At 42.4% G+C, this 25,145-nt stretch overlaps 1 long non-coding RNA gene across 1 annotated transcript in view; it reads left to right on the forward strand.

Moving 5' to 3' along the window:
• The window catches only part of LOC106577448 (uncharacterized), a 33,968-nt gene that overhangs the window by 1,633 nt on the left and 7,190 nt on the right, over nt 1-25,145 (forward strand). The window lies entirely within an intron of this gene.

Consider the following 25,145-nt stretch of genomic DNA (forward strand, 5'->3'; position numbering starts at 1 on the left):
TATGGGCGTTCACTTAATACTTCCTGCAACACACGGCGCCGCAAAGCTGTTGGTTATGAGCGCTATGTATCTGCCTGATAACCTGAGCTGCTGGTTATAAGCAGTGAAATGTTGAGAATTGCTCTATCACTTTCACCTCTCCATACAATAATGCATCTTTCCACGGGAATCCTTTTTTAGTCAGAAAAATATGATATATTCCTCATTTCAAATAAGACTGTTTCCTGCTGGATTATTTTTGAAAGGGGTTTTAAAGTAAGAGTATTATTAAATAATGATATTAACTGGCCAATTACATTTTTTTTTGGGGGGGGGGGTTTCTTCCCCAAGTCACTACTACTAAAAAATAATAATTCATTTTAATTTGGTGGAAACCTTTTAGGACACTCAAGGACATCTTACATTAAATGTAGGCCTACATAAAATCAAGTGCAATACATCAAGTAAAAAATCAAGTGCATCAATCAACAGTAATATAACATCTAAACTATCTAAAATCACAGGACCAGGCAAAATAGGACAGATAAAAAGAGGGAGGGGTTAGGAAGAGGATACAAACCCTGTTTGATTTAGGTGGTAGGCTACCCGGTTTAGGGTAAGGGTTTGGTTTAAGGTGGTAGGGTTCGGAATAAGAGCTAAAGGCCCAGGCACCCACGGTGGGATGAAGGGAGACAAGGAGACCGGCAGAGGAGGAACGGGAGGGAGCATAGACTGGGAGAAGATCAGAGAGGTAGGTGGGTGCCAGGTTGTAGAGGGCTTTGTAGGTAAGTAGAAGTATTTTAAAGTTAATACAGGGAGCCAGGTTTGGTTTGATTTGTTTAGGTGATCTGGTGTGGATTCTGGCAGCACCAGAGTTCAGAACCAGTTGGAGTCTATTGATGAGGTTGGTGGGTATCTGGTGAGGAGAGTGTTACAATAGTCTAGTCAGGAAGTAACCAAGGCATGGATGAGGGTTTCGGTGCTGGAGTGTGACAGTGAGGGGCGGAGCCTGGAGATATTGCGGAGGTGGAAGAATGCTGTCCGGGTGCTGGTTTTTATGTGGGGTTCAAAAGAGGGAGACACAGAGGCTTTTGACTGTGGTGATGCTTGGAGAGAGTGGATTTAGAGCCTTTGGGCATGACCTCTGTCTTTTGCTGTTGAGTTTGAGGAGGTTCATGCTCATCCAGCTCTGGATGTCCTGAAGGCAGCTGATGAGGGAGGGGAGTGGTGGGTTTGGTGTAGAGGTAGAGCTGGGTGTCATCAGCATAGCAGTGGGAGTGAACTTTATGATGTTGCCTGATCTCGCCCAGGGTAGGAGGAATATGGATTCTTCTGACAATAAGCATTCATGTTTTTGCACATTAATGAGTGATTTACAGGAATGATGTCCATGGTTTGAATTATAAGTGAAATGTATTCAGAAATCTATTACTTAAAACTATGCGGTTCACTACAAATCACTTATCAGTCCATAATCATTCAGCAGTTGTGAGCTGGATGCCCATGTACAGTTGAAGTCGGAAGTTTACATACACCTGAGCCAAATACATTTCAACTCAGTTTTTCACAATTCCTGACATTTAATCATCTCATTCCAAAATGGCATAGCAGTCAGACGTCCTTTGTCCTCCTCTTGTCGTGTCCCGTGTGTATGTATGTATGTATGTATGTATGTATGTATGTATGTATGTATATATAATCTCTTTTCTTCGCATATTTTTTTTCTAAAAACTCAACCTCAAAACACTCTCCTGCAACCCGCCTCACCAATTAAAAAAATAAAATAAAAGATTATTTACCTCAAATCTGAAATCCACAACAGAAGCTAGCCAGAGGTTAGCCAGAGGCTGGCCAGTTCACTGGCTAATGTTGGAGTTCAGCTAGCCACGGTTGGAGGTCATCAGCTATCCCTTAGCTCGAAAAGCTATCGCCAGTTTTGTACAGCGCGACTCAGACCAGAGCATACCGGACCTATTTTTCTATTCATATCCCCGGATTTCTACCGCAGGCTCTGGACATTTACACCTGGATCTTGCAGCTAGCTAGCTGCTACCCGAGTGACTATTAGCTAACGTCAGTCATGGCGCTAACATCAATTATTCCGGAGCTAGCCAGCTGAAGAGTTCCATCAGCCACTCCTGGGCTACAATCACCTATCCGGACCCGTTTTACTGCCGATGCAGAGCCCCATCGGGCCTTCACGACTGGACTACCGACGTTATCTGCCCTAGGGAGTTATCCAACTGGCCCCTCCGTCGCGACGTAACCTGAACGCCCATCTGTGGCCCGCTAATCGTTAGCTGTCTTATCGGCTGCTATCTTAATAGGTCTATCGGACAATTTTCTTGGGCCACTATAACTGTAACTATTTTGCCAATTGGACTGGTCCCCCCCCTACCACACGGAACCCCACTAATCTACAGACGGAAACGCACGAGGTGGCTAAAAACAGACCTCCCTCCATCTTCTGCCAGCTTGCTACCTATGGCCTGGCTAGCTGTCTGAATCTCACTTGGACATTTATGATCACTCGGCTAAGCATGCCTCTCATTAATGTCAATATGCCTTGTCCATTGCTGTTCTGGTTAGTGTTTATTGGCTTATTTCACTGTAGAGCCTCTAGCCCTGCTCATTATACCTTATCCAACCTTTCAGTTCCACCACCCACACATGCTATGACATCTTCTGGTTTCAATTATGTTTCTAGAGACAATATCTCTCTCATCATCACTCAATGCCTAGGTTTACCTCCACTGTATTCACATCCTACCATACCTTTGTCTGTACATTATACCTTGAAGCTATTTTATCGCCCCCAGAAACCTGCTCCTTTTACTTTCTATTCCGGACGTCATAAACGACCAATTCTCATTGCTTTTAGCTGTACCCTTATCCTACTCCTCCTCTGTTCCTCTGGTGATGTAGAGGTGAATCCAGGCCCTGCAGTGCCTAGCGCCACTCCTATTCCCCAGGCACTCTCTTTTGATGACTTCTGTAACCGTAATAGCCTTGGTTTCATGCATGTTAACATTAGAAGTCTCCTCCCTAAGTTTGTTTTATTCACTGCTTTAGCACACTCTGCCAACCTGGATGTCCTAGCCGTGTCTGAATCCTGGCTTAGGAAGTCCACCACAAACTCTGAAATCTTCATCCCTAACTACAACATTTTCAGACAAGATAGAATGGCCAAAGGGGGCGGTGTTACAATCTACTGCAGAGATAGCCTGCAGAGTTCTGTCCTACTATCCAGGTCTGTCTGTACCCAAACAATTTGAAGTTCTACTTGTAAAAATCCATCTCTCTAAAAACAAGTCTCTCACCGTTGCCGCCTGCTATAGATGACCCTCTGCCCCCAGCTGTGCTCTGGACACCATATGTGAACTGATTGCCCCCCATCTATGTTCAGAGCTCGTGCTGTTAGGTGACCTAAACTGGGACATGCTTAACACCCCAGCCATCCTACAATCTAAGCTTCATGCCCTCAATCTCACACAAATTATCAATGTACATACCAGGTACCACCCTAAAGCCGTAAACACAGGCACCCTCATAGATATCATCCTAACCAACCTGCCCTCTAAATACACCTCTGCTGTTTTCAACCAAGATCTCAGCGATCACTGCCTCATTGCCTGCATCTGTAATGGGTCAGTGGTCAAACGACCTCCACTCATCACTGTCAAACGCTCCCTGAAACATTTCAGTGAGCAAGCCTTTCTAATCGACCTGGCCCGGGTATCCTGGAAGGATATTGACCTCATCCCATCAGTAGAGGATGCCTGGTTATTTTTTTTAAATGCCTTCCTCACCATCTTAAATAAGCATGCCCCATTCAAGAAATTTAGAACCAGGAACAGATATAGCCCTTGGTTCTCTCCAGACCTGACTGCCCTTAACCAACACAAAAGCATCCTGTGGCGTTCTGCATTAGCATCGAACAGCCCCCGTGATATGCAACTTTTCAGGGAAGTTAGAAACCAATATACACAGGCAGTTAGAATAGTCAAGGCTAGCTTTTTCAAGCAGAAATTTGCTTCCTGCAACACAAACTCCAAAAAGTTCTTGGACACTGTAAAGTCCATGGAGAATAAGAACACCTCCTCCCAGCTGCCCACTGCACTGAGGATAGGAAACTTTGTCACCTCTGATAAATCCACTATAATTGAGAATTTCAATAAGCATTTTTCTACGGCTGGCCATGCGTTTTCCCACCTGGCTACCGCTACCGCGGTCAACAACACTGCACCCCCCCACAGCTACTCGCCCAAGTGTTCCCCATTTTCTCCTTATCCCAAATCCAGTCAGCTGATGTTCTGAAAGAGCTGCAAAATCTGGACCCCTACAAATCTGGACCCTTTCTTTCTAAAATTATCTGCCGTAATTGTTACAACCCCTATTACTAGCCTGTTCAACCCCTCCTTCGTGTCGTCTGAGATTCCAAAAGATTGGAAAGCAGCTGCTGTCATCCCCCTCTTCAAAGGAGGGGACATTCTTGACCCAAACTGCTACAGACCTATATCTATCCTACCCTGCCTTTCTAAGGTCTTCGAAAGCCAAGTCAACAAACAGATTACCGACCATTTTGAATCCCACCGCACCTTCTCCGCAATGCAATCTGGTTTCAGAGCTGGTTATGGGTGCACCTCAGCCATGCTCAAGGTCCTAAACGATATCGTAACCGCCATCGATAAGAAACAGTACTTTGCTGCCGTATTCATTGACCTGGCCAAGACTTTCGACTCTTTCAATCACCACATCCTCATTGGCAGACTCAAGAGCCTTGGTTTCTCAAATGATTGCCTTGCCTGGTTCACCAACTACTTCTCTGATAGAGTTCAGTGTGTCAAATCGGATGGCCTGTTGTCCGGGCCTCTGGCAGTCTCTATTGGGGTGCCACAGGGTTCAATTCTTGGGCAAACTCTTTTCTCTGTATACATCAATGATGTCGCTCTTGCTGCTGGTGAGTCTCTGATCCACCTCTACGCAGACGACACCATTCTGTATACTTCTGGCCCTTCTTTGGACACTGTGTTAACAACCCTCCAGACGAGCTTCAATGCCATACAACTCTCCTTCCGTGCCCTCCAACTGCTCTTAAATACAAGTAAAACTAAATGCCTGCTCTTCAACCGATCACTGCCTGCACCTGCCCGCCCTTCCAGCATCACTACTCTGGACGGTTCTGACTTAGAATATGTGGACAACTACAAATACCTAGGTGTCTTGTTAGACTGTAAGCTCTCCTTCCAGACTCACATCAAACATCTCCAATCCAAAGTTAAATCTAGAATTGGCTTCCTATTTCGCAACAAAGCATCCTTCACTCATGCTGCCAAACATACCCTCGTAAAACTGACCATCCTACCGATCCTCGACTTCGGCGATGTCATTTACAAAATAGCCTCCAATACCCTACTCAATAAACTGGATGCAGTCTATCACAGTGCCATCCGTTTTGTCACCAAAGCCCCATATACTACCCACCACTGTGACCTGTACGCTCTCGTTGGCTGGCCTTCGCTTCATACTCGTCGCCAAACCCACTGGCTCCAGGTCATCTACAAGACCCTGCTATGTAAAGTCCCCCCTTATCTCCGCTCACTGGTCACCATAGCAGCACCCACCTGTAGCATGCGCTCCAGCAGGTATATCTCTCTGGTCACCCTCAAAGCCAATTCCTCTTTTGGCCGTCTCTCCTTCCAGTTCTCTGCTGCCAATGACTGGAACGAACTACAAAAATCTCTGAAACTGGAAACGCTTATCTCCCTCACTAGCTTTCAGCACCTGCTGTCAGAGCAGCTCACAGATCACTGCACCTGTACATAGCCCATCTATAATTTAGCCCATACAACTACCTCTTCCCCTACTTTATTTTTTTATTTTGCTCCTTTGCACCCCAATATTTCTATTTCTACTTTGTACATTCTTCCACTGCAAATCTTACCATTCCAGTGTTTTACTTGCTATATTGTATTTACTTTGTCACCATGGCTGTTTTTGCCTTTACCTCCCTTATCCCACCTCATTTGCTCACATTGTATATAGACTTATTTTTCTACTGTATTATTGACTGTATGTTTGCTTTACTCCATGTGTAACTCTGTGTTGTTGTATGTGTCGAACTGCTTTGCTTTATCTTGGCCAGGTCGCAATTGTAAATGAGAACTTGTTCTCAACTTTCCTACCTGGTTAAATAAAGGTGAAATAAAATAAATAAATAAAATAATCCTAGTAAAAATTTCCTGTCTTAGGTTAGTTAGGATCACCACTTTATTTTAAGAATGTGAAATGTCAGAATAATAGTACAGAGAATGATTCATTTCAGCTTTTATTTCTTTCATCGCATTCCCAGTGGATCAGAAGTTTTCATACACTGAAATAGTATTTGGTAGCATTGCCTTTAAATTGTTTAACTTGGGTAAAGCAATTTGGGTAGCCTTCCACAACTTTCCCAAAATATGTTGGGTGAATTTTGGCCCATTCTGTCTGTTATATTATGTGAGGGTGGAACAAGGGGTCTGGGGGGCCCCGGAGGTCCGCTGAGGCCAGACTGTTCCTCACCATGTCTAAGGGGCACTGGAGGTCCACTGGGGCCTGGCTGTCCCTCGTCATATCATCTGGATGGAACTGGAGGTCCAGTGTGGCCCAGCTGGACTTCTCCCCTTCTTGGGGACACTGCTTAGTTAGCTAGCTACCTTGACCAGGTGTTCAGAGGAAAGGTATTTGGCTAGACTAACGTTAGCTGACTAAAATATGCCCAGATTTGGAAACTACCAGTTAGCTAGCTCGTGTCAGTTTAGTTAGATTGCGTTAGCTAACAAAGCTTCTGGATCTGGGCACATTTAGCCAGCTAAAGTAGGTAGCTACTAGCTATTGAACTATTTAGGTATAGGATTAGCTAACATCAACTAACACTGCTTGTTGCATTAGCAAATGTGGGCTATCTTGTCCCGTGTGGCTCAGCTGGTAGAGCATGGTGTTTGCAACGCCAGGGTTGTGGGTTTGATTCCCACGGGGGACCAGTACAGAGAAAAAATGTATGAAATCTATGCATTCACTACTGTAAGTCGCTCTGTATAAGCGCGTCTGCTAAATGACTAAAAATGTAAAAAATGTTAGCTAATGTTAGCTATCATGCTAATTAGCATGCTAACGTTATTCTAGCTAGCAAGCTAACTGTAGACTTACCTCAATGTGTTTTTTTAGGTTCGACGGTGAGTTCTTGAACGCTAGTATTTCCTGAACTTTTGGTAAACATAACAGACATTTTATACGGTAGGATGAATCCTTCATTCCAAGAAAATAAAACATTTCTTGTAGATGCAGCCAAGGGTGTTCGTCCTCATCAGGAAGTGGTGGTAGAACGATGTTGGACATGATTGTGCGATTTCGGACAGGTTTGGGCAAATGCTACTGAGTGGATGACTGTTTTGCAAGTGACAGGCTCCCAGTGTGTGGGGTTTACACTTTAGGACTCTTGGATTTAGCCAAACTGATGAGGATTGGATCAACTCTGCATGTCGTCGCCTGCTGCCTAGCAAAACAAGTTCACCCATGAGTGTGCCGACTTGGCGATGTTGCTTGCATCTTTTTTCCAACATGATAAATTTTTTTCTTCCAGCTTCAAATTTATTTGATTTTGTAGCGAGTAATGAATGTATCAGGGGAAATGTATTTGAGTAAAAGTATACTTTTTTTAATGTAGTAAAGTATAAGTCGACAGAAATATAAATACTAAAGTGAAGTACAGATACCCAAACAACTACTTAAGTACAGTAACAATGTATTTCTACTCCGTTACTTTACACAACTGGTTATCCGCTTGAGTAGTGAGCAGACCACTGCTGTTTGAGGCTGGCGGGGTGTGCAAGGCCAGAGCATGTACCTGACCAATGACACTTCTTCCGGCTCACACTGGCAGAGCTCTACTTGCACATCATGCACTCCGTCTGAAAGAGAAAAATAGTTAGTCATGAAAAGTTCCCTTAAAAAGAATGGAGCAAACGACACATTTTTCAATGCAAATATAAATAGTGTTCTTTGACATATCTGTGATGCGTAACGGCACAATCCGCAGTCAGTAATTCAGTTTCACCATCATTCGGGGTCAACAACATAGAAAACCTTGCATTTCACATAGTAACCATAACCAACAAGCTTAAGAAGTTTAGGTTTGGTAAAAAATGTATGGGAAATAACGTTACCTCTGGGTGCATTATAATTAGCATTGGCCCAGCCATAGCAGCCCATAGGGAAGAAGCAGATCTCCTGTTTCAGTAGTGTGAGGCAAATTGATATACAAGTATACCTCTTGGACAGGACACTAGTCTATCGCAATGCCTTACCCTGAATCCTTCTGCTTAATGCGGAGTGCCAAGCAGAGATGCATTAGGTCCCGCTTTTCAGAGTCTTTGGTATGACTGAGCTGGGGATCGAACCCAACCTTCCAATCTCAGTGCCGACACTAACCCCAAAGACACTGAGTCGATGGATGCACTCTGCTTTAAATAAACAAAATCCGCTGCAGATTGTCAGCTGCTGTAACTCAAAACTGAGGTTTTAGGTTTTGTCCTTCATTGATTTGAGGGCACTCACTTACCGACACTGTCTTGTTCACTTTTAATATCTGCAAATCCATGTCTTCCGAGTTGTAAAGGGGTGGCCAGCCACATAATTAGTTATACATTTCCCATGACAACCACTATCCCATTGACTATATCCAGTAATAGTTTCTTATTGTTCTAGTTGTGATATCATAACCCAGTTACACTACTACAATTAAGGCACAAGCCATAATCAAGGTGTATACACTGAGTAAACCAAACATTAGGAGCACCTTAGTTTCTTTGTCAATTGGGCACATTATGAAACATGGTCGATGATAATTATCTGCCAGATCTCCATGTCAATGTTTTTGTCTATGGGTGGCCACCACAGAGTCAGAGCAAAATATTGTCTCAGCCTCATAGTCAGTGCACTGCCATATTATATCTGGCTTGATCCCAAACACAGAGCAGATAGATTTTTACTTGGGGGGCAATATTCTCCACAAGGATGTTGTGCAGCTGCTCCCTAATTTCTCTCCATGCAGCCACAGTTTCCCCTTTCCTCCTCTGAGCACTGGTAGTCTGGGTATTACTTGTAGCTGGCCTGAGGAGGTTCCAAGCTGGAGGTGCAGCACTGAGGGACAATGTGCCTCTTTCACCTCTGAGCCTTGTCTCTCAATGGAATTTCCTTTCCCAGGATAAAGATTTTTGTTTTCCCAATTTTGGCCATTGTTGCACAATTCTGAAACAAAAGACACTGATACAAAAATCTGATACAATACATATAGTTGATCACAAACTCAAGGAAGGCAAAGAAGCCAGCAAATTCCTGTCCACTTGCAAAAGGTATTCACCACGTCTCTGATGATTCACAAATCATTTGACAAGGATTATGCAACATTTAGGGGAGGGATCATCAACTACTCAACCCTATTACATGGGCTGAGTCTCTGGCTTACTGGTGCTCTTCCATGCCACCCCTAGGAGGGGTGCGTCACTTGAGTGGGTTGAGTCACTGGCGGGATCTTCCTGTCCGGGTTGGTGCCCCCACCCTTGGGTTGTGCCGTAGGGGAGATTGTCGCTATACTCGGCCTTGTCTCAGGATGGTAAGTTGGTGATTGAAGATATCCCTCTAGTGGTGTGGGGGCTGTGCTTTGGCAAAGTGGGTGGAGTTATATCCTGCCTGTTTGGCCGTGTCCGGGGGTATCGTCGGACGAGGCCACAGTGTCTCCCGACCCCTCCTGTCTCAGCCTCCAGTATTTATGCTGCAATAGTTTGTGTCGGGGGGCTAGGGTCAGTCTGTTAAATCTGGAGTATTTCTCCTGTCTTATCCGGTGTCTTGTGTGAATTTTAAGTATGCTCCCTCTAATTCTCTCTCTTTCTCTCTCTCGGAGGACCTGAGCCCTAGGACCATGCCTCAGGACTACCTGGCCTGATGACTCCTTGCTGTCCCCAGTCTACCTTGATGTGCTGCTGCTCCAGTTTCAACTGTTCTGCCTGCGGCTATGGAACCCTGACCTGTTCACTGGACGTGCTACCTGTCCCAGACCTGCTGTTTTGCACTCTCTAGAGACAGCAGGAGCGGTAGAGATATTCTGAATGATCGGCTATGAAAAGCCAACTGACATTTACTCTGTTGCACCCTCTACAACCACTGTGATTATTATTATTTGACCCTGCTGGTCATCTATGAACATTTGAAAATCTTGGCCATGCTCTGTTATAATATCCACCCGGCACAGCCAGAAGAGGACTGGCCAGCCCTCATAGCCTGGTTTCTTCCTAGGTTCTGTTCTTTCTAGGGAGTTTTTCCTAGCCACCGTGCTTCTACACCTGCATTGCTTGCTGTTTGGGGTTTTAGGCTGGGTTTCTGTACAACATTGCTTGCTGTTTGGGGTTTTAGGCTGTGTTTCTGAACAGCACTTTGACATCAGCTGATGTAAGAAGGGCTTTATAAATACATTTGATGGATTGATTGAACCTAAACAGAAATAATATTTGACTAAAACACAAGAATTTCAAACCTTGATTACATTTGGGGACATTGTCCTGCATAGGGTGCCGTCTTTCGGATGGGACGTAAAAACGGGTGTCCTGACTCTCTGGTTATTCAAAATCCCATTGCACTTATTGTAAGAGTAGGGGGGTTCATCCTGAGGTCATGGCTAAATTCCCAACTTGGCCACATTCAATCATGGCCACCTAATCATCCACCTCATTCCTAATATCATTATTTAAATAATACTCTTACTTTAAAACCCCCTTTAAAAATAATCCAGCAGGAAACAGTATATCATATTTTCCTGATTTAAAAAGGATTCCTGTGGAAAGACGCATTATTGAATGGAGAGGAGAATGTGATAGCGCAATTCTCAACATTTCACATCAGAATGTAGGACTACATTTTTTATGCTGGAATAAACATTAATCTGAGAATACATACCTTTCCCCTTCAGCACCTCTGCGCAAAACAAGTTATAGACACACTGCTTATAACCAGCAGCTTTGCGGCGCCGTGTGTTGCAGGAGGTATTAAGTGAATGTTCATAGTTACCAATCCAGTTCTGTAATTTGAAAGGAAAGCATTGTCGTTAGATGTTACCCAACTAAAAACATTCAAGCATAACACTGTATAACTTCTGCGTTACTAAAATGCTGTGTACAGTACTGTAATTAAACATGAATTTACATTATTGCATGATCCTGCCGCAGTGTTTTAGGTGGTAGATTGTTTATTATTTTATTTCACAATATTCTAATAATACAGGGGGTTAGGAAAGAAAACGCTTGGCCTGGGGTCGTTCAGTGGTCTTGTGCTGTGATGGAATGTCTCCCCATTATGCTTGCACCAATCCAATGCTTGTAAATGCATGAGGTGAAATGAAAGTGTGAACACTTCTGGATGCAGGGTATCAAAACACAGCCTATTTCTTTCCTCAAAATCAATATGTTCCCCAACCCCTCTTTCCACTAAGAAATTACATGTAGCTACAACGTGATGAGGATAGCTAGCCAATGACATAATTAAGTTGTACAATAACTTTCCTTACCTGTAATTACACGGTACACTCCCGATCAAACACTCAAACTCCCGGGAAAGGTTTTGGGGTTGGCAGGCAGAGCACTACTCAGGTGAGTCAGCCCCCTGTCGGCCATATGCATGTATTGGTTTCTTTCCCTGAGTTTTCCCCTCATTCCCAGCATAAGGCGCTAGTCGATTCAGGCGCAGCTGGGAGTTTTATGGACCGTGGGGTCGCGAGTAAGTTAGGGATTTCTTTGGTTCAGTTAGACCAACCCTTCCCCGTGCATGCCTTAGATAGTCGACCACTTGTGTCAGGGCTGGTCAGGGAAGCCACAGTTCCACTGGTCATGGTAACGGGGGGGGGGTCATGAAGAGCGGATTAGCCTCTTCCTCATTGATTCCCCTGCGTTTCCGGTGGTGCTGGGGATTCCCTGGTTAGCTGATCACAATCCTAATATTTAGTGGAGAGATTTGGGTGAGGTGAAATGGCGGCGGTTTGGGCAAGTTGCTGTGGGGGGTGCAGGCCTGTTGACCGGGGTAGGGGTAGCCAGGTGGAAAGCACGGCCAGCTGTAGAAAAATGCTTATTGAAATTCTCAATTATCGTGGGTTTATCGGTGGTGACAGTGTTTCCTATTCTCAGTGCAGTGGGCAGCTGGGAGGAGGTGCTCTTATTCTCCATGGACTTTTCAGTGTCCCAGAACTTTTTGTAGTTTGTGCTAAAGGATGCAAATTTCTGTTTGAAAAAGCTAGGATGATGTATAGCATTCAGAAACTATTCAGTCTGTGCCACGTGAGCTGGTGAGATTTCCACATAATGCATTCACACTGTTTGGAGAGTATCGTCAAAAATGGGAAAGAGGCCTATACTTTAAATATAACTTTCTCATTGTTTCATTTGTCACATCAACTGTCAGTGTATCCAGGTTTAAACTTTTCACAACACAGTATGCACATTGTGACATGATGGTCTCTATTTGCTGTATATATGCTCATAAACTGATCTATCTATCTCAATCTCCAACCAATCACACTCAAGCTGGAGGAGATTCTATCCAGAGTGTCAGTCAGTGATGTCATCGCCTGCAGGACCTACTACCAGCTTAGCCTAAGCTCCGGGGGTCCCTCTGTGTCCCTGGCTGTGGTTCCTCCCATGGCAGAGGAGCTACAGGAGGTCCCTGCCCAACAGGGACTGTCTCCTGCTGTTTGAATACCAGGGCACCATCTTCCTGCTCTGCAATGCTGTGACATCATTGCTCCATGGTCACATGACCTGGAGGAGGGCTGCGTGCTACGCTGTGCCAGAATGCCAAAGATGCGAGTCAGGGGTCATAAAGGATGGCAGCCTAAGAGCTATTCTCAAGAGGCAGAACCAATTCTCAGGTTATCTAGCTAGCCTTGCTAGTATTGAATATATGAATAACTGTTAATAGAGAATAGGAAAGAAGGTGAAGTGTGACAGATGGGTTGGGACTAGGGCTGTTGCGGTGACAGTAGGTTGCTGAGGGGAGGACGGCTCATAGTAATGGCTGGAATGGAGTTAATGGAATGGCATCAACCACATGGAAACCATGTGTTTGATGTATTTGATAACATTCCACAATTCTGCTCCAGCCATTACCAAAAGCCTGTCCTCCCCAATTAAGATGCACTAACCTCCTGTGGTATTACCGCACACCGGCAGTCATGAGTCATTATCGCAGTAAAAGTCCATGTGATTGTTGAGTCACGGTAATCTCCTCTTATGCACTGGAGATAAATAATGTTTTTATTGTGATGGTGTATATTAAATTGATTTATTAGGCTTTTTTAAATGTAGATGTTCCAAAGGCACACATTAGCGGCTTGTATGCAACTTGTATGCGTGGATGCCTGGAGATGCTAAGATGCTTGTTTATGTTAATTAGCATCCTTTTCAAGAATACCGGCAGTCTTTTGCATAACAATGACAGGCTGACAAAATTTCACCCCCCAGGGGGTGATGCAACCGGTTAGAATGCTCTTGATGGTGCAGCTGTATAACCTTTTGAGGATCTGGGACCCATGACAAATCTTTTCAGTCTCCTGAGGGGAAAAAGGTGTTGTCGTGCCCTCTTCAAGACTGTCTTGGTGTGTTTGGACCATGATAGTTTGTTGGTGATGTGGACACCAAGGAACTTCAAACTCTTGACCCGGTCCTCTACAGCCCCGTCGATGTTAATGGGGGCCTGTTTGGCCTGCCTTTTCCTGTAGTCCACAATCAGCTCCTTTGTCTTGTTCACATTGAGGGAGAGGTTGTTGTCCTGGCACCACACTGCCAGGCCTCTGACCTCCTCCCTATAGGCTGTCTCATCGTTGTCGGTGATCAGGCCTACCACTGTTGTGTCATCGGCAAACTTAATGATGGTGTTAGAGTCATGTTTAGCCACGCAGTCGTGGGTGACCAGGGAGTACAGGAGGGTACTAAGCATACACCCCTGAGGGGCCCCAATGTTGAGGATCAGCGTGGCAGATGTGTTGTTGATAAGTTGTTGCCTACAGTTACCACCTGGGGGCGGCCCATCAGGAAGTCCAGGATCCAGTTGCAGAGGGAGGTGTTAGTCCCCTTGTCCTTAGCTTAGTAATGAGCTTAGTGGGCACCATGGTGTTGAAATCTGAGCTGTAGTCAATGAACAGCATTCTCACTTATGTGTTCCTTTTGTCCAGGTGGGAAGGGCAGTGTGGACTACAATTGAGATTGCGTCATCTGTGGATCTGTTGGGGCAGTATGTGAATTGGACTGGGTCTAGGGTTTTTGGGATGATGGTGTTGATGTGAGCCATGACCAGCCTTTCAAAGCACTTCATGGCTACAGACGTGAGTGCTACGGGGCGGTAATCATTTAGGCAGGTTACCTTCGCTTCCTTGGGCACAGGAACTATGGTGGTCTGCAACAAACATGTAGATATTACAGACTTGGTCAGGGGGAGGTTGAAAAGACACTTGCCAGTTGGTCCGTGCATGCTTTGAGTACACGTCCTTGTAATCCGTCTGGCCCCGCAGCTTTGTGAATGTTGACCTGTTTAAAGGTCTTGCTCACATTGGCTACCGAGAGCGTGATCACACAGTCTTTTGGAACGGCTGGTGCTCTCATGAATGCTTCAGTGTTGCTTGCCTCGAAACGAGCATAAAAGGCATTTAGCTTATCTGGTAGGCTCGCGTAGGCTCGCTTCAGAGCCAGTGTAGTAGGATTCAATCTTAGTCCTGTATTGACGCTTTGCCTGTTTGATGGTTCGTCTGAGGGCATAACGGGATTTCTTATAAGCGTCTGGATTAGTATCCCATTCCTTGAAAGCGTCAGCTCCAGCCTTTAGCTCGGTGCGGATGTTCCTTGTAATCCATGGTTTCTGATTGGGATATGTACGTACGGTCACTGTGGGTACAACGTCGCCGATACAATTATTGATGAAGCCAGTGTCTGAGGTGGTATAATCCTCAATGCCATTGGATGAATCCCGGAACATATTCCAGTCTGTGCTAGCAAAAGAGTCCTGTAGCGTAGCATCCGTGTAATCTGACCACTTCCGTATTGAGCGAGTCACTGGTACTTCCTCCTTTAGTTTTTTCTTCTAGTCAGGAATCAGGAGGATAGAATTATGGTCAGATTTGCCAAATGGATGGTGATGGAGAGCTTTGTATGCATCTCTGTGTGTGGAGTAAAGGTGGTCTAGAGTTTGTTTCCATCTGATTGCACATGTGACATGCTGGTAGAAATTTGGTAAAACGGATTTAAGTTTCCCCGGCCTCTAGGAACGCCGCTTCTGGATGAGCATTTTCTTGTTTGCTTATGGCCTTATAGAGTTGGTGGAGTGTGGTCTTAGTGCCATCATCAGTTTGTGGCGGTAAATAGACTGCTACAAATAATATAGATAGTGTGGTTTACAGCTTATCATGAGGTACTCTACCTCAGGCGAGCAATACTTGAGACTTCTTTAATATTAGAAATCACTCACCAGCTGTTATTTACAAATAGACACACACCCACCCCTCGTTTTACAAGACGCAACTTCTCTGTCCTGCCAATGCACGGAATACACAGCCAGCTCTATAGTATCCGTGTCGTCGTTCAGCCATGACTCGGTGAAGCGTAAGATAATACAGTTTTTAATATCCCATTGGTAGGATATTCTTAATCGTAGATCATCCATTTTATTTTCCAGTGATTGCACATTGGCCAATAGTACGGATGATAGTGAAAGTTTACTTATTCGCCAACGAATTCTCAGATCCATTCAGCTACGGTGCCTCCAGCTTACGAAACTACATTTCCACTACACATCCCAAGTTACGCTTACACACAGGTGTTCGGTGCATGCTAGATAGCACAGGTGGTCACCTCTTGTCTTCCATCTGTTTTCCATAAACAAGCGCTGTAACATTGAGATATGGACGTGTCGGAACACTAACCCTATAAAAGGTGTGTATCCATTTAACCTTTTGTTTTATGAAAATAATTTCTCACTGATATTAAAGATAAGGTCCTTATGCTTCCAATACTGTACTGCAAGAGACGCTGGTTAATGTTCAGATTGAGCGTAGGGATCAAAACTCTGCCCTACAGAAGACCCCTTCGTTCAATCACTTATGTGTAATGTAATGGAACTGAGGGTCATGATCAAGGACAGAGGGTACCTTGACCAGATGGTTGAGTTCTCAGAGACCATGGCACAGTGGAACTGCTGCAGACCACCCGTAGCAGGTGCAAAGAAGCACACAGTGATTACTGGGGATACAGTTCCTACAGCTATTCCACTGCTACAACAGACCAGAGTGGACCAGAGTAGCTCAGTGAGTATAGGCCTTTAGGCGTACATGATGTAGGCTACTGTACAGCGGCAAGAAAAAGTATGTGAACCCTTTGGAAATACCCGGATTTCTGCATAAGTTAAACTGGTCATAAATTTGATCTGATCTTTATGTAGGTCACAGAAATAGACAAACACAGTCTGCTTAAAATTAATAACACACAAACAATTATACATTTTCATGTCTTTATTGAACACACCATTATGGTGGCAAAATTGCAAGATTATTTTATAATACTTTTATTGCATCAAATGGTTGTTTTATTCAAACAGAATAGAGTATTCTTAACTATTGTGTTTGTGTTCTATTGAGGATGGGCCTCTGGGAGATAACACTGACCGCAGATTTATGATGTCTTTTGGGTGATAAAACCTAAAGAGCATTCCAGAGCATGAGTTAATGTTTCTGTTCTGTATTGTACCAGGGAGAGATGGTTCCAGTTTGGAGTTGTTAAAAAAAAATTCTTCCCAGTATGAGAGGAGTTTTGCTGGATTTATTGAATAAACTTTTTTCCATAAAGTTAGAGCGAATTAAGATGGAATCTCGTCGTAATTTATAAAGTCTAGGGTATCCATCAAACTACTCATCATTGCGTGATTAATGTGATGTAGTAAAGTAATTGAAATAAGTTGCATGAGAACATAATCTAGTTTTATTAAAAAGCGCAAGATCTGTTTCCTAGTCAATGAATGTCGATTTAACTCTTTGACTGCTAATCTATTCATTTGGCAAGTGAGAATCATCGCTGGAGTAATGCTTGGACCTGTAATTAGGGCTATTTTTTGTGAATTGTGTCATTAGTATGTGCCTGATTTTACGACTACAGACAATTATAAATTGGGTTATTTGCGGGGTTTCTTCGTCATTTCAGTGGCAATGGGTATATGGTATTGACTAAAATCTGGGTTTCTGATTGTAATTCAACGATTGGTATGTTTTGCCTGGAAAGATACGGCCGCTAGTGTTTGTTCAAGATATAAACTGAACGTTTTAATAGCTTGCTTAGTTCAAATTGAAAGACTAATTTATTCAACATAAATAGCGAGGCGATTTCGAGGTAATACGTTGTCTGTTGCCTAAATGGTCTGCTGGAATAACATATTGAGAATGGAGTCGTATTTAAATAACTGAATCAACGAAGAGACAGTTACCTAAATCTAATGAATTCTAATGATGGCGGATAGGTAATTGCGATAGAGTTGTGCCAACCGAAATGTGTTTTTATTCTTAAGGGTTGACTAAATGGGTTTTAATGTTGTAGAGCAAGCATGGGCCCAACTAGTCAAGTAGTATGTTAAGTGGGAGAGTATCATAGATTTGAAGTACAGTTTTGTTACCTCTGTAGTCAAACAATTTCATATATTTTGGAAATTAGTTAGGTTGAATTTGGTTATTTGAGTTATCTTTTTCATTTGCTTTTTAAAAGAGAGGTTGGAATGAATTATGATGCTAAGGTACTTACAATCAGATACCACCTGGAGCTTTTCCCCTGACACATAGACATCTGGCTCAGTGGAATCAGTTGTCATCTTTGTGAGGAACATGTAGACTGTGTTTTTTTTTTACATTGAGATGCAAACATGAGTCCCTGAGCAACTTTGTCTTCTGGACCATTACAGTAGTGAGTTCTTGTGTAGCTTGCTGTTTGTTATTTGCATGCATACAGTCGTATGAAAAAGTTTGGGCACCCCTCTGAGGATGCATAATAATTTACTCTGTCGTCACAGAAAATGATCACAGTGGCATGCCATTCATTTTCTAATAAAAGCTGAGTACTGGGGTATTGTCCAGACAAAGATTTTTAGTGTAGCAATATTAAGTTGTATGAAATGAAATCAGATGTGAAAAATAGGCTATGCAAAAATGTGGGCACCCTTGTCATTCTGTTGATTTGAATACCTGTAACTACTTAGCACTGATTAATTGGAACACACAATTGGTTTGGTGAGCTCATTAAGCCTTGAACTTCATAGACAAGTGCATCCAATCATGAGAAAAGGTTTTTAAGGTGGCCAATTGCAAGTTGTTGTTCTCTTTGACTCTCCTCTGAAGAGTGGCAACATGGGGGCCTCAAAACAACTCTCAAATGACCTGAAAACAAAGATTGTTCAACATTATGGTTTAGAGTAAGGCTACAAAAAGCTATCGCAGAGATGTAAGCTGTCAGTGTCCACTGTGAGGAACATAGTGAGGAAATGGAAGACCACAGGCACAGTTCTTATTAAGGCCAGAAGTGGCAGGCCAAGTAAAATATCGGAGAGGCAAAGGCGAAGGATGGTGAGAACGGTCAAAAACAGCCCACAGACCACCTCCAAAGACCTACAACATCATCTTTCTGCAAATGGTGTCACTGTGCGTCATTCAACAATTCAGTGCACTTTGCACAAGGAGAAGCTGAATGGGAGAGTGATGCGGAAGAAGCCTTTTCTGCACACACGCCACAAACAGTCGCTTGAGGTATGCAAAAGCACATTTGGACAAGCCAGCTTCATTTTGGAATAAGGACTGATGAAACAAAGATTGAGTTATTTGGTCATAACAAGGGACGTTATGCATGGTGGCAAAAGAACACAGCGTTCCAAGAAAAACACTTGCTATCCACAGTAAAATTTGGTGGGGGTTCCATCATGCTGTGGAGCTGTGTGGCCAGTGCCGGTACTGGGAATCTTGTTAAAGTTGAGGGTCGCATGGATTCCACTCAATATCAGCAGATTCTTGGGAATAATGTTGAAGAATCAGTCACAAAGTTGAAGTTACGCCGGGGCTGGATATTTCAACAAGACAACGACCCAAAATACTGCTCAAAATCTACCCGGGCTTTTATGCAGAGGAACAAGTACAATGTTCTGGAATGGCCATCCCAGTCCCCAGACCTGAATATCATTGAGAATCTGTGGGATGATTTGAAGCGGGCTGTCCATGCTCGGCAACCATCAAACCTAACTGGAGATGTTTTGTAAGGAGGAATGGTCCAAAATACCTTCATCCAGAATCCAGACACTCATTAGAGGCTATAGGAAGCGTCTAGAGGCTGTTATTTTAGCAAAAGGAGGCTCTACTAAATATTGATGTGATTTTTCTATTGGGGTGCCCAAATTTATGTACCTGTCTAATTTTGTTTTGATGCATATTGCACATTTTCTGTTATTCCAATAAACCTAATTTCACTACTGAAATATTACTGTGTCCATCAGTTATTTGATAGATCAAAATGAAATTGCTGACCCAAACACTCAATTATTTATAAATGGAAATCATGGAAATTATCAGGGGTGCCCAAACTTTTCATACTCTCTGTATCATCTGTATACATTGGAACTTCAGACTCTGTACAGACAGAAGGAAGATCATTAATGTACAAGCTGAACAGTATTGACTTTGGGGCATGCCAACATTGTAGATAAGAGTGGGAAAAGTTAGTTTTCACTATTACGCTGATGAGACAGCACCAACTTTTTAAAGGTTTTAGATTTGTTAAACAACAGGTTTGTTTTTACTGACTTTATGCAACAGGTTGAAATGATTCGATTACTGGAAAGGGGTTATGGGTTTGTTTCTTTTGTTTTTTGTTTATTTTATGTGTAATTTTCACTTAATTAAACACTGTATTATCTGATGTGTTTTGAGTAGCCTTCCCTGTAGCTCAGTTGGTAGAGCATGGTGTTTGCAACGCCAGGGTTGTGGGTTCGATTCCCACGGGGGGCCAGCACAGAAAAAAAAAATAAAAATGTATGAAATTGTATGAAATGTATGCATTCACTACTGTAAGTCGCTCTGGATAAGAGCATTTGCTAAATGACAAAAATGTAAAAAAAATAAAAAAAATGACTAGGATTATTTCTTACGGGACTGATGGAAGTCACCTAAAAGTATGTATGTTAAAGGAGACATAGAACACGTCTCAAACACATTTTTATTAAATGCCTGGGATTAAATATCACTGATTCCTTACGCTGAGAAATGTACTACATTTGCGTCAGAAAAAAAAAATATTAGATTTAGAGGGGTAACAGGAACAATCTAGGGCGAAACATCTATCACATATTTGTTGGACATTGGTCTAGTAACGATACCAGGATAATTGTATCTAAGGGTAGCACATGCTAAATTCAGCATACATAAACATTGAGGTAGATTAAAACTAATGATTAATGATTTGAGGGAGTACAGTGGATTTCTCATTATTATCAGGTTTTGTTTGTAGTTAAAACTTTTGGGTTGCTGAATCGGTGTAGTATAATGAATGTTAACAAAGTTTTTTGTGTTTTTTCTGGGAAAATGGGGGTTTCATTGTCTCTTTTCCTGGGGCTATAATCTTGGGGAAAGTGAGTGAGATTGAGGCCGTAAACCACCAAATTAAATAAGGTCTGGCTATTTTTTGTTTGTTTTTACCTTAAGGTTTGCAAATACCCACACACAACACATTTGTTATGACTATTTGTTGGTGTTTTTCAAATACTATGTTTGATTTGTGTGTTCTATTTCCTTTGGGTTTAGTGAGTTTTCCTTTTGTCTTAGTGCCAAGGTATCTTAAAGGGGCACACACACACATGGAATTTTTAGAAGTTTTTATTTCCTGAGTTTTAATTAAAGACGTGCATTCTTTTGATAAAGGAATGTACTCGAAACATGGGATGCAACATGTATGAAATGTTTGACTGTTTTTCATTCATTTGTCTAATATAGTAAGAAACACTTCTTTGAAGGGTTTGTATGACCTCTGACCTCTGTCATGACCTTCCATTGTGGTTTGATCACCCTCATTGGAAAGCCATTTGGATAATGAATTTAAGGTCATTTGTAATGCTGATTCCAAGGTCATTTGTAATATCGATAATTATGATGAAGTTTATAGTACTTAGCCATATTTGTGATGTGGAGGAGAGGGTGTTGCCTTTGACTAAGGGTAGGCTGCCTTAAGTCTATTTTCCTATGACCATACTGGTACATTTATTTTTCTATATGGAGTTCTTCAGAGTAGGTGATTTTTAATTTGATTTTGTTCTTTGACATTTTATTAAATTTTTTGACCAGTAGTAGTAGTTTTCTTTTTTTTTTACACCTTACTCTCATGGAGAGTTGTGTGTTAAAAATGGGGGAGGGCACAGTCCTTTGAGGTTTTGGATTGAAGTTTACACACCTTGAGTGATGTGTAGGAGTGTATGGAGTGATATGTGAAGGAGTGTATTGTTGTGGTGTTTGTTCTGTTCTGTTCCCGATGGGTTATAGGTCTAACTTCCTGATCCTGTGGCTCTGCGATGAAGTTGACAGTGTGATGGGGAGTATAAGCCAATTTGAAAGAATAGTTTCATTAGAATGTGTTGTTATTCTCTTTGACATATGTTTTAGACATTTGTATTAAGAATAATTGGTGAAAGTAATAATTTATCATATAGTTAATGAACTGAACTAAACTGTTGTTCTGATCTGTCCTCTCGAGGTTATCATGAAAAGTAACACCAGACGGTATCTCCTGCAACACAAATTCTAAAAAGTTCTGGGACATTGTAAAGTCCATGGAGAATAAGAACACCTCCTCCCAAATGCCCACTGCACTGAGGATAGGAAACTCTGTCACCACCGATAAACCCACTATAATTGAGAATTTCAATAAGCATTTTTCTACGGCTGGCCATGCTTTCCACCTGGCTACCCCTACTACAGTCAACAGCAATGCACCCCCCACAGCTACTCGCCCAAGCCTTCCCCATTTCTCCTTCTCCCAAATTCATTCAGCTGATGTTCTGAAAAAGCTGCAAAATCTGGACCCCTACAAATCAGCCGGGCTAGACAATCTGGACCCTTTCTTTCTAAAATTATCTGCCGAAATTATTGCAACCCCTATTACGTGTATTATAGGTATCTTTCATACAAATCTTAACTTTGTGAACCATTCTATATATCTGTTGTTCGTCATGTAGGTTGAAAGGGGTGTTTCTTGGCTATAAAATACCTTTGTACTTTTGTCTCGCCGCTCTCAATGGATCATCATCAGAAATAGTAATTTGTCGACCAGCCATCACTATTGCAAAGCTCTCACTATTAAAGATTTAGTTTAAGTGTAACTCTGACTTGTGTGATAGGTTTGTCTCTCCTCATTTGATAGTAAAGAAATGAACCACCACACCATGTAAACATTCACAGTGCAGGGTGGAAAAAGTATGTTAACCTTTGGAATTAAGAACTGGTTGACCCTCCTTTGGCAGCAATAACCTCAACCAAACGTTTTCTGTAGACCTGCACAATGATCAGGAGGAATTTTGGACCATTCCTCTTTATAAAATTGTTTCAGTTCAGCAATATTCTTTTGATGTCTGGTGTGAACTGCTCTCTTTAGATCATGCCACAGCATCTCAATCAGGTTGAGGTCAGGACTCTGACTGGGCCACTCCAAAAGGTATATTTTCTTCTGTTGAAGCCATTTTGTTGTTGATTTACTTCTGTGTTTTGGGTTGTTATCCTGTTGCAACACCCAACTTCTGTTGAGCTTCAATTGGCGGACAGATAGCCTAACATTCTCCCGCAAAATATCATGATAAACTTGGGAATTCATTTTTCTGTCAATGATAGCAAGCTGTCCAGGCCCTGAGGCAGCAAAGCAGCCCCAAACAATGATGCTCCCTCTACCATACTTCACAGTTGGGATGAGGTTTTGATGTTGGTGTGCTGTGCCTTTTTTCTCCACACATAGTGTTGTGTGTTCCTTCCAAACAAGTCAACTGCAGTTTCATCTGTTCACAGAATATTTTGCCAGTAGTGCCGTGGAACATCCATGTGCACTTTTGCAATCTTCAGACTTGCAGCAATGTATTTTTTTGGACAGTGGCTTCTTCTGTGGTGTCCTCCCATGAACACCATTCTTGTTTAGTGTTTTACATATCGTAGATTCATCAACAGAGATGTTAGCATGTTCCAGAGATTTCTGTAAGTCTTTAGCTGACACTAGGATTCTTCTTAACCTCACTGAGCATTCTGCGCTGTGCTCTTGCAGTCATCTTTGCAAGACGGCCACTCCTAGGGAGAGTAGCAACAGTGCTGAATTTTCTCCATTTATAGAAAATTTGTCTTACCGTGGACTGATGAACATCAAGGCTTTTAGAGATACTTTTGTAACCCTTTCCAGCTTTATGCAAGTCAATAATTCTTAGGTCTTTTGAGATCTCCTTTGTTCGAGGCATGTTTCACATCAGGCAATGCTTCTTGTGAATAGCAAACTCAAATTTTGTGAGTGTTTTTTAGGGCAAGGCAGCTCTAACCAACATCTCCAATCTCGTCTCATTGATTGGACTCCAGGTTAGCTGACAGGTTAGCCTAGGGGTTCACATACTTTTTCCAACCTACACTGTGAATGTTTAAATGATGTATTCAATATAGAGAAGAAAAATACAATAATATGTGTGTTATTAGTTATTGTTGTGACTTAGATGAAGATCAGATCAAATTTGATGACCAATTTATGCCGAAATCCAGGTAATTCCAAAGGGTTCACATACTTTTTCTTGCCACTGTAGGTCACAGATTAGATACAGATTGTACACCAGATAATGTGATATAACTGAAGAATTTTGGTATACATTAATGACGTTACATCGCCATAGATTTTTCAATAACTAACCTGTTAATGGCGATACTATCTTCATTCTCGATTTGGCAAAATATGTATCGTTAAAAATGTCCATATCCAGGTGTTTAGTTTTGAACTTAGAAAATGCTCTGTTATTAAAATAAATGAATGTTTTGCTCCATGAAGTAATCCAGCGATGTATAAGCTGCCATCTTGTCTATTTCAAATCTTCAGATGGGTCCACCCCAAAGTGCCACATGTCATGATAACAATCACCTGTCTCGATAAATGAGAGAAGATTTGAAATAGACAAGATGGCGGCGTGCAACTTCTGGAGATGTGTATAAGATGGTTTCGATTCTGTTCATAAAAATAGGCCTATTTGGCAGCCGTATAAGGGTGAGTGGACATTCTCCCTTTCTCTTTATATTCAATCTTTGTCCAGCTACTGTGAAAAGTCGGGATGTGCGTAAAACCCTGCATAGTCTGCGTTTTTAATTTCATATGCCCAAAGGGGGAAATTATGGTGCCTGTAAGTGTGAAATAGCCTATTTAAAACAAGTTGTGCTTTCATTTTGTTTAGAATTTCAAATGAAATTATTTGTTTTCTTTTTAGGCCTTATCAATAATGAATTTAATCTTGCTTATTGACAATGTTTGGCATGTTCATGCACAGCCATAATGCAATTTACAGTTGGCCAAGCTCCTATATCAGTGTGAATGCTATTGAAGCCATGCAGTTACTTGGAACAACGTGGACTGCAAATGGGTTCAAGTTAACGTATTTAGCAAAAATTGGTCTACATTTTGGTATTCCGTTTCTGTAAGCCATTTAACCAACTATAATGGACTAACATTGGAGTTGGAGTTGATTCCAAGGCACTACATAAAAGACGGAACTTGACGCAACCACACGTTCCACCATGAAGCACGTTCTGATAGGCCAGTGAGGGGCCAAGCCTCGACACACCCATAACTTGTTAATGAATCAAAACCCAGTCCTTTCGCGCAACGCCAGCAAGTGCGCTGATAATTGTAATAGTGAAAATAGCAAAAATATTTCTGACACCCCCCTAAACCTATGGCGCTACCGCCTGAGCTTAGATTTACCATTGTGCTAGGTTTGTTAAAATAGAGCCCAAAATCTGATATTTAGCACCACGGATAGCAGTCGGATCAAATTACCACGAAATCTGACATTGAGGGTCACAG

The sequence above is a fragment of the Salmo salar genome, chromosome ssa18, assembly GCF_905237065.1.
Source record: "Salmo salar chromosome ssa18, Ssal_v3.1, whole genome shotgun sequence".
Lineage (NCBI taxonomy): Eukaryota > Metazoa > Chordata > Actinopteri > Salmoniformes > Salmonidae > Salmo > Salmo salar.